Genomic DNA, 10,933 nt, shown 5'->3' with positions numbered 1-10,933 from the left:
AAATTTTTAATCAAACTAAAAATATTAATTATATTTTTTCTTTTTTAGTCCAAATATTATTTACTAACGTAATAAAATAAATAATAATGATAATAATAATAACTCATATAATAATTAAAATGTCATTGTAATATATATATGATACTACATATATTAAAGATGATTATATATAAAAAATTATTTTTAATAAAGTTAATTTATGTGTAAATTAACTAATTTTTATAACATATATTTATTGTCTAATTTTTTCTCTAGTTATATTATTAATATACGAAATAAGCAACTCAAGCTAGGACAATAAATATAATATAAATATCCATTTATTTATTAGTATTAAAAAATATATAAATAATAGAAATATAATTTTTTTTGGTAGAAAAATAATAATAAAGGTTATTAATTAAGTTAATTACGAAATAAAAAAATTATGAGTAATTTTTTAAATAATAATAGAAGAATAAGATCACTATTTTCACATATTATAATGTTTATAAAAAAAATTGGACAATAAATCAATTCTCAATAAATTATACATTAATCCTATCAAAAAAATAAATAAATTATACATTAGATATTGTTATTTGTGTACGAATATATATGTTATCGATTATTAAGTTATAATTAATTTCTAACCCAATTTTCGTTAATTGAAATTTAAATAATTGAAATTATTAAATATTGAATATTTTGCACTTAACTAATTTTGTTTTTGTTATTAAAATTTAAAAAAGATGAGTTGTTAATCAATTTTAAAGTCAAATTTAAATTTGTGTAAAAAATTAGTTTTAATTTTATTTTATTGATCAAAATTAATTTTAAAATAAAAAATTATTTTATACATTATATTATAAGATAGTGTAGTCATTCATTTTTTTAATGGTAATTATTTATAAATAAACTGGTATAAAAATGGGAGAAAAATACATTTACGAATCTAGGAATAATGATTTATATATATATATATTAAATACCAAAGTTATTATGATTTTTTCACACAAATTAATACTCAACGATAGTGTTTTAGTAATATTACTAAGGAATATTAATTAATCTAATAGCTTTTGTAAAGAAATAAGTCTATATATAAGTTTGAAAATTTGAAAATCATGTCATAAAATGTGAAATATTAACCGATAACAACGTTGATCATATTGTTTTGACTTCATGAATAAATATGATACCAATAAATAATGTTGTCACTTTTAAATTTTAACAAAGACAAATCTCCACAAGTATTGCTATCAATTATAATTGTTACAAATAGTATTTTTCTTCCCATATTTTCCAACTCGGCAAGCCGAGAACTAATCCACCACAGACTAAAACTCCATTTATCAAGAGTCTATCGCTAGCCAATGAGTTGTTATATACATATGCGGGATTCAAAAATACTTCTGTAAATAGATGAGTGAAATAACTACTCAACCAACTCAAATTAATTAAAATAAATACTAATTATTTTTAATATTTTCAACATTAAAAATCGTTAACATTTGATTTTAATTATAACTTTATAAAATATTTATAGTAATAATTGTTATATATATTTTTTGTTTAATTTTTTAATAAAAACTCATATATTTTTGTTAATTATTCCGTGCACTACATGAGAACACTACCAAATAAAATGGTGTAAGAAATTAAAAGAAAATGTATTTAGCAATTTAGTAAAATAATAATTCATTTTATAATAGAATAAATTATATATTGAATAACAAAAATTGTTATTAGTTCCTCTTCCCACAAACTAATACTCAACGATGGTGTTCTAGTAATGTTGTTAAGGAATATTAACTAACTTAATAGCTTTTGTAATGGCATAAGTTTGAGTTTAAAAACTTGAAAATCATGTCATAAAATGTGAAATTTTAGCAGGTAACAATATTGATGATATTGTTTTGACTTCAAGAATGAATATGATGCTAACAAATAAAATTGTCGTAGGTAAATTCCAACAAAAATAAATCTCTATAAATATTGTTATCAATGAGAAATTATTCTACTTAAAAAAAATCTATTTTTTTTCTATGGTGTTTTTTTAACTGGACAGATCGAGAACTAATCCACTATGTATAGGGTTGGCAATGAGGCAAGTTTTTGCTTTACCCGGCCCTGCCTGCCGTCCTTAAACTTCTCAACTACTCGCTCCACCTATACCTGCAGGTAGTAAAATATTGTACCCAAACCCTTTCCTGTGGGTAGTAAAATGTTGTACCCTAACCCTTTCCTGCGAGTACCCTCCCCACTCTTACCCATCCTATAACAATTAAATAATACTTTAAGATTTACATATTGGTGGACGAAATTGTGATCACATCAATGTAGTATTCTTTGTTGTTGTATGGAATCTTTATTATGGCACTTATGTGTGGACACAACTCCGTTCAACTAACCAGCAAGTGTACTGGGTCGTCCAAGTAATAAACCTTACGTGAGTAAGGGTCGATCCCACAGAGATTGTTGGTATGAAGCAAGCTATGGTTACCTTGTAAATCTCAGTTACGCAGATAAAATTATGGAATTTAGAAAATCAAATAATAAAAAGGAATAATAAAAGGGATACTTATGCAGATTCATTGGTAGGAATTTCAGATAAGCATATGGAGATACTGTATGGCTCACGGACGCCTACTTTCCTACTGCTTCAACTCAATTCTTCTTACTCCTTTCCATGGCACGCTGTGTATAGGGGTTCACCATTCGACGATGGCTACTTTGAATCCTCTCGGGAAAATGGTCCTCTGCGGCTGTCACTCGCATGGCTAATCATCTGGAGGCATCACACTGGCCGAAGGCTACATCCCATCCTCGCAGTGAAAACTACGCTCACGCGCTCTGTCACAGCACGGCTAATCACTGGTTGGTTCCCGCTCCTACTGGAATAGAATCCCTTGATTCTTTTGCGTCTGTCACTAACGTCCAGCACTTGCGAGTCTGAAGCACGTCACAGTCATTCATTACCGGAATCCTACTCGGAATACCACAGACAAGGTCAGACTTTCCGGATTCCCAGGATCCTACTCGGAATACCACAGACAAGGTGAGACTTTCCGGATCCTCATAAATGCCGCCATCTATCTAGCTTATACCACGAAGATTCTGTTGGGGAATCTAAGAGATACACATTCAAGCTCTGTTGCATGTAGAACGGAAGTGGTTGTCAATCACGTGCGTTCATAAGTGAGAATGATAATGAGCGTCACATAATCATCACATTCATCATGTTCTTGGGTACGAATGAATATCTTGGAATAAGAATAAGAGAGATTTGAATAAAAGAAAATAGAATTGCATTAATACTTGAGGTACAGTAGAGCTCCACACCCTTAATCTATGGTGTGCAGAAACTCCACCGTTGAAAATGCATAAGCAAAAGGTTCAGGCATGGCCGAATGGCCAGCCCCCTGAATGTGATCAATAGTCTCCTAAGATGAAGAATAAAACAAAACTGAGACCAAAGATGTCTAATACAATAGTAACTTATCCTATTTATACTAGACTAGCTACTAGGGTTTACATAAGTGAGTAATTGATGCATAAATCCACTTCCGGGGCCCACTTGGTGTATGCTTGGGCTGAGCTTGATCAATCCACGAGCTGAGGCTTCTCTTGGAGTTGAACTCCGAGTTATGACGTGTTTTGGGCGTTCAACTCCGGATCATGACGTTTTTCTGGCGTTTAACTCCAGACAGCAGCATGAACTTGGCGTTCAACGCCAAGTTACGTCATCAATTCCCGAATAAAGTATGGACTATTATATATTGCTGGAAAGCCCTGGATGTCTACTTTTCAACGCCGTTGAAAGCGCGCCAATTGAAGTTCTGTAGCTCCAGAAAATTCATTTCGAGTGCAGGGAGGTCAGATTCCAATAGCATCAGCGGTCCTTTTGTCAGCCTTTTTCAGAGTTTTGCTCAAGTCCCTCAATTTCAGCCAGAAATTACCTGAAATCACAGAAAAACACACAAACTCATAGTAAAGTCCAGAAATGTGAATTTAACATAAAAACTAATGAAAACATCCCTAAAGGTAGCTTAAACTTACTAAAAACTACCTAAAAACAATGCCAAAAAGCGTATAAATTATCCGCTCATCACAACACCAAACTTAAATTGTTGCTTGTCCCCAGGCAACTGAAAATCAAATAGGATAAAAGAAGAGAATATACTATAAATTTCGAATTATCAATGAATATTAATTATAATTAGATGAGCGGGACTTGTAGCTTTTTGCCTCTGAACAGTTTTGGCATCTCACTTTTTTCTTTGTAGTTCAGAGTGATTGGCGTCTCTGGGAACTCAGAATTTCGGATAGTGTTATTGACTTTCCTAGTTAAGCATGTTGATTCTTGAACACAGCTACTTATGAGTCTTGGCCGTGGCCCTAAGCACTTTGTTTTCCAGTATTACCACCGGATACATAAATGCCACAGACACATAACTGGGTGAACCTTTTCAGATTGTGACTCAGCTTTGCTAGAGTCCCCAGTTAGTAGTGTCCAAAGCTCTTAAGCACACTCCTTTTGCTTTGGATCACGACTTAAACCACTCAGTCTCAAGCTTTTCACTTGGACCTTCATGACACAAGCACATGGTTAGGGACAGCTTGATTTAGCCGCTTAGGCCTGGATTTTATTTCCTTGGGCCCTCCTATCCATTGATGCTCAAAGCCTTGGATCCTTTTTACCCTTGCCTTTTGGTTTTAAGGGCTATTGGCTTTTTCTGCTTGCTTTTTCTTTTTCTTTCTATTTTTTTTCGCCACTTTTTTTTTTGTAAGCTTTTGCTTTTTCACTGCTTTTTCTTGCTTCAAGAATCAATTTCATGATTTTTCAGATTATCAATAACATTTCTCTTTGTTCATCATTCTTTCAAGAGCCAACAATTTTAACACTCATAAACAACAACATCAAAAGACATATGCATTGTTCAATCATTCATTCAGAAAACAAAAAGTATTGTCACCACATCAATATAATTAAATTAAATTCAGTGATAAATTCGAAATTTTATGTACTTCTTGTTCTTTTGAATTAAAACATTTTTCATTTAAGATAGGTGAAGGACTAATGGATTTTATTCATAGCTTTAAGGCATGGTTACATACTAATGATCATGAAGTAGAGACACAAAACATAGATAAACACAATATTAAAAACCGAAAACAAAAAGAAATAAAGAACAAGGAATGAATCCACCTTTAGTGGTGTCTTCTTCTTGAAGGACCAATGATGAGCGGATAATTTGTACGCTTTTTGGCATTGTTTTTAGTATGTTTTTAGTATGATCTAGTTAGTTTTTAGTATATTTTTATTAGTTTTTAGTTAAAATTCACTTTTTTGGACTTTACTATGAGTTTGTGTGTTTTTCTGTGATTTCAGGTATTTTCTGGCTGAAATTGAGGGACCTAAGCAAAAATCTGATTCAGAGACCAAAAAGGACTGGAGATGCTGTTGGATTCTGACCTCCCTGCATTTGAAGTGGATTTTCTGGAGCTACAAAAGCCCAATTGGCGCGCTCTCAATGGCGTTGGAAAGTAGACATCCTGGGCTTTCCAGCAATATATGATAGTTCATACTTTGCCCAAGATTTGATGGCCCAAACCGGCGTTCAAAGTCACCCTCAGGAATTCCAGCGTTAAACGCCGGAACTGGCACAAGAATGGGAGTTAAACGCCCAAACTGGCACCAAAGCTGGCGTTTAACTCCAAGAAGAGTCTCTACACGAAAATGCTTCATTGCTCAGCCCAAGCACACACCAAGTGGGCCCGGAAGTGGATTTTTATGTCATTTACTCATATCTGTACAACTTAGGCTACTAGTTCTCTATATATAGGACCTTTTACTATTGTATTTTCAATCTTTTGATCACTTTAGATCTCTAGATCATCTTTGGACATCTAGTTCTTAGATCATTGGGAGGCTGGCCATTCGGCCATGCCTAGACCCTGTACTTATGTATTTTCAACGGTGGAGCTTCTACACACCATAGATTAAGGTGTGGAGCTTTGCTGTACCTCGGGTATTAATGCAATTACTATTGTTCTTCCATTCAATTCCGCTTGTTCTTGTTCTAAGATATCACTTGTTCTTCAACTTGATGAATGTGATGATCCGTGACACTCATCATCATTCTCACCTATGAACGTGTGACTGACAACCACCTCCGTTCTACCTTCGATTGGGTGAATATCTCTTGGATTCCTGATACACGATGCATGGTTGATCGCCTGACAACCGAGTGCTCGCCTGACAAACGAGCCAGCCATTCCGTGAGATCAGAGTCTTCGTGGTATAGGCTAGAACTGATGGCGGCATTCAAGAGAATCCGGAGGGTCTAACCTTGTCTGTGGTATTCTGAGTAGGATTCAATGATTGAATGACTGTGACGTGCTTCAAACTCCTGAGGGCGGGGCATTAGTGACAGACGCAAAAGAATCACTGGATTCTATTCCGGCCTGATCGAGAACCGACAGATGGATAGCCGTGCCGTGACAGGGTGCGTTGAACATTTCCACTGAGAGGATGGGAGGTAGCCACTGAAAACGGTGAAACCCTTGCTTAAGCTTGCCATGGAAAGGAGGAAGAAGGATTGGATGAAGACAGTAGGAAAGCAGAGAGACGGAAGGGAAGGCATCTTCATATGCTTATCTGAAATTCCTACCAATGAATTACATAAGTATCTCTATCTTTATCTTTATGTTTTATTCGCATATCACCATACACATTTGAGTTTGCCTGACTAAGATTTACAAGGTGACCATAGCTTGCTTCATACCAACAATCTCTGTGGGATCGACCCTTACTCGCGTAAGGTTTATTACTTGGACGACCCAGTACACTTGCTGGTCAGTTGTGCGAAGTTGTGTTTATGCCATGGTATTGAACACCAGGTTTTTGGATTCATTATCGGGGATTATTTGATTTGTGAAAAGTATTGATCACAACTTCGCGCTACCAAGTTTTTGGCGCCGTTGCCGGGGATTGTTGAGTTTGGACAACTGACGGTTCATCTTGTTGCTTAGATTAGGTATTTTTTTTTCGGAATTCTTGAAGATGAATTCTAGAGTTTCATGATGATTTGTTGAAATCTGGCTGGCTGTGAAGCCATGTCTAATTCCATTGGACCGAGGTTTCAACTTATCATCACAAGTGCTTGTTGATTTCTATCAATCTTGCTTTTGGAGCAGTGATCTGCTAAGGCTTGGCTGGCCTCTGGCCATGTCTAGTGTTTTGGACCGAAGCTTTCTTTGAAAGCTTGGCTAGCTGTGAAGCCATGTCTAATTCCTGGACCGGAGTCTTAGACTAAACATTGCATGATTCCTGGAATTCTCATTAAGAATTTTGATACCTTTTTCCACTTAATTTTCGAAAATCACACAAAAAAATTACAAAATCATAAAATCCAAAAATATTTCTTGTTTGAGTCTAGTGTTTCATTTCAAGTTTGGTGTCAATTGCATGCATTCATTCATGTGTCTTAAGGATCTTCAAATAATTCTTGATGATTTCTTACTCTGATCTTTGAATTCTATTGACTTGAGTGTTTCGTGTGTCTCATATGCATTCTCATTTTGTTAGTGTCAGTAGTATACAAACTGCTAAGTTTGGTGTCTTGCATGCATTGTTATTTGATTTTAGTTGTATTTTGATTATTCCTTATTATGAAAAATCCAAAAATATTTTTAATTTGTGTCTTTTCAAGTCAATAATACAGAGAATTGAAGATTCCGAACATACAGCAGAGGAATTGCACAGAAAAAGCTGGGCGTTCAAAACGCCCAGTGAAGAAGGACAGACTGGCGTTTAAACGCCAGCCAGGGTACCTGGTTGGGCGTTTAACGCCCAAAAAGGTATAGTTTTGGGCGTTAAACGCCAGAATGTGCACCATTCTGGGCGTTTAACGCCAGGATGGCACAAGAGGGAAGATTTTGTTTTCAAATCAAATTTTTTTTTCAGGTTTTCAAAATTTTTCAAAATCAAATCTTTTTCAAATCAAATCTTTTCAATCAAATCTTTTTCAAATTCAATTTCTTTCTATTTTCAAAGATACTTGCTATCAATTAATGATTTGATTCAACATTTCAAGTATGTTGCCTTTTCTGTTGAGAAAGGTTTAATGTTTGAATCATATCTTTTCTTGATAGCCAAGTCATTAATTTTTAAAATCAAATCTTTTTAAAATGTTTTTCAAATCATATCTTCTCAATCACATCTTTTTAAAACCAATCATATCTTCTTAACCACATCTTTTTCAAAATAGTTTTCAATCAAATCTTTTTGATTTCTAATTTCAAAATCTTTTTCAAAAATCACTTGATTTCTTTTCCACTTTCATTTTCGAAAATCAATTAGTGTTTTTCAAAAATGTTTTCAAAATCTTTTCCTTAATTTTTGAAAATTACTTCCCTTCTTCTCACATCCTTCTATTTATGGACTAACACTATTCCTTAATGCAAAATTCGAACTCCATCTTCTTTGATAAGTTCGAATTTTCTACTTCTGTCTTCTATTTTTCTTTTCCTCTGACACCTCAAGGAATCTCTATACTGTGACATAGAGGATTCCACATTTTCTTGTTCTCTTCTCTTTCATATGAGCAGGAGCAAAGACAAAAGCATTCTTGTTGAGGCTGACCCTGAACCTGAAAGGACATTGAAGCGAAAGCTAAGAGAAGCTAAGGCACAATTCTCTGTAGAGGATCTAACCGAATTCTTCAAAGAAGAAGAACTCATGGCAGCCGAAAACAACAACAATACTAACAATGCAAGGAAGGTGCTGGGTGACTTTACTGCACCTACTCTCGACTTCTACGGGAGAAGCATCTCTATCCCTGCCATTGGAGCAAACAACTTTGAGCTTAAGCCTCAATTAGTTTCTCTAATGCAACAGAATTGCAAGTTCCATGGACTTCCATTGGAAGATCCTCATCAGTTTTTGGCTGAATTCTTGCAAATCTGTGACACTGTCAAGACTAATGGGGTTGACCCTGAGGTCTACAGACTTATGCTATTCCCTTTTGCTGTAAGAGACAGAGCTAGGACATGGTTGGACTCTCAACCTAAAGAAAGCTGGACTCTTGGGAAAAGCTAGTTAATGCCTTCTTGGCAAAGTTCTTTCCACCTCAAAAATTGAGTAAGCTTAGAGTGGAAGTCCAAACCTTCAGACAGAAGGAAGGAGAATCCCTCTATGAAGCTTGGGAAAGATACAAACAATTAATCAGAAAGTGTCCTTCTGACATGCTTTCTGAATGGAGCATCATAGGTATTTTCTATGATGGTCTCTCTGAACTATCCAAAATGTCTTTGGATAGCTTTGCTGGAGGCTCTCTTCATCTGAGGAAGACGCCTACAGAAGCTCAAGAGCTGATTGAAATGGTTGCAAATAACCAATTCATGTACACTTCTGAAAGGAATCCTGTGAACAATGGGACTAGTCAGAAGAAAGGAGTTCTTGAGATTGACACTCTGAATGCCATATTGGCTCAGAACAAAATATTGACTCAATAAGTCAATATGATTTCTCAAAGTCTGTCTGGAATGCAAAATGCACCAAGCAGTACTAAGGAAGCTTCATCTGAGGAAGAAGCTTATGATCCTGAGAACCCTTCAATGGAAGAGGTGAATTACATGGGAGAACCCTATGGAAACACCTATAATCCTTCATGGAGAAATCATCCAAATTTTTCATGGAAGGATCAACAGAGACCTCAACAAGGTTTCAACAATAATAATGGTGGAAGAAACAGGTTTAGCAATAGCAAACCTTTTCCATCATCTTCTCAGCAACAGACAGAGAGTTCTAAGCAGAATACCTCTGACTTAGCAACCATGGTCTCTGATCTGATCAAAACCACTCAAAGTTTCATGACTGAAACAAGGTCCTCCATTAGAAATTTGGAGGCACAAGTGGGACAGCTGAGCAAGAAAATTACTGAACTCCCTCTTAGTACTCTCCCAAGCAATACAGAGGAAAATCCAAAAGGATAGTGCAAAGCCATCAACATGGCCGAATGTGGAGAGGAGGAAGAGGCCGTGAACGCCACTGAGGAGGACCTCAATGGACGTCCACTGGCCTCCAATGAGTTCCCCAATGAGGAACCATGGGAATCTGAGGCTCAAAATGAGACCATAGAGATTCCATTGGACTTACTTCTGCCATTCATGAGCTCTGATGAGTATTCTTCCTCTGAAGAGGATGAGTATGTCACTGAAGAGCAAGTTGCTAAATACCTTGGGGCAATCATGAAGCTAAATGACAAGTTATTTGGAAATGAGACTTGGGAGGATGAACCCCCTTTACTCACCAAAGAACTGGATGACTTGTCTAGGCAGAAACTGCCTCAAAAGAGACAGGATCCTGGGAAGTTTTCAATACCTTGTACCATAGGCACCATGACCTTCAAGAAGGCCTTGTGTGACTTAGGGTCAAGTGTAAACCTCATGCCTCTCTCTGTAATGGAGAAGCTAGGAATCTTTGAGGTGCAAGCTGCAAAAATCTCACTAGAGATGGCAGACAATTCAAGAAAACAAGCCTATGGACTTATAGAGGATGTTCTGGTCAAAGTTGAAGACCATTACATCCCTGCTGATTTCATAGTCCTAGAGACTGGGAAGTGCATGGATGAATCCATCATCCTTGGCAGACCCTTCCTAGCCACAGCAAAGGCTGTGATTGATGTTGATAGAGGAGAATTGACCATTCAAGTGAATGAAGAATCCTTAGTGTTTGAGGCTCAAGGATATCCCTCTGTCACCATGGAGAGGAAGCATGAAGAGCTCCTCTCAAAACAGAGCCAAACAGAGCCCCCACAGTCAAACTCTAAGTTTGGTGTTGGGAGGCCACAACCAAACTCTAAGTTTGGTGTTGAACCCCCACATTCAAACTCTAAGTTTGGTGTTGGGAGGTTCCAACATGGCTCTGAGCATCTGTGAGGCTCCA

General features: G+C 36.0%; 1 non-coding gene across 1 annotated transcript; it reads right to left on the bottom strand.

Moving 5' to 3' along the window:
- Positions 1–9,129: 9,129 nt before the first annotated feature.
- Positions 9,130–9,237, bottom strand: LOC112804535 (small nucleolar RNA R71). Its single transcript, XR_003203147.1, has one exon. It is a non-coding gene; the product is annotated as a small nucleolar RNA R71 (small nucleolar RNA).
- Positions 9,238–10,933: the final 1,696 nt, after the last annotated feature.

This window comes from Arachis hypogaea, chromosome 5 (genome assembly GCF_003086295.3).
Source record: "Arachis hypogaea cultivar Tifrunner chromosome 5, arahy.Tifrunner.gnm2.J5K5, whole genome shotgun sequence".
NCBI classification, from domain to species: domain Eukaryota; kingdom Viridiplantae; phylum Streptophyta; class Magnoliopsida; order Fabales; family Fabaceae; genus Arachis; species Arachis hypogaea.
Note: the sequence above shows the minus strand (reverse complement) of the source record. Positions and strands in the feature narration are given on the sequence as shown.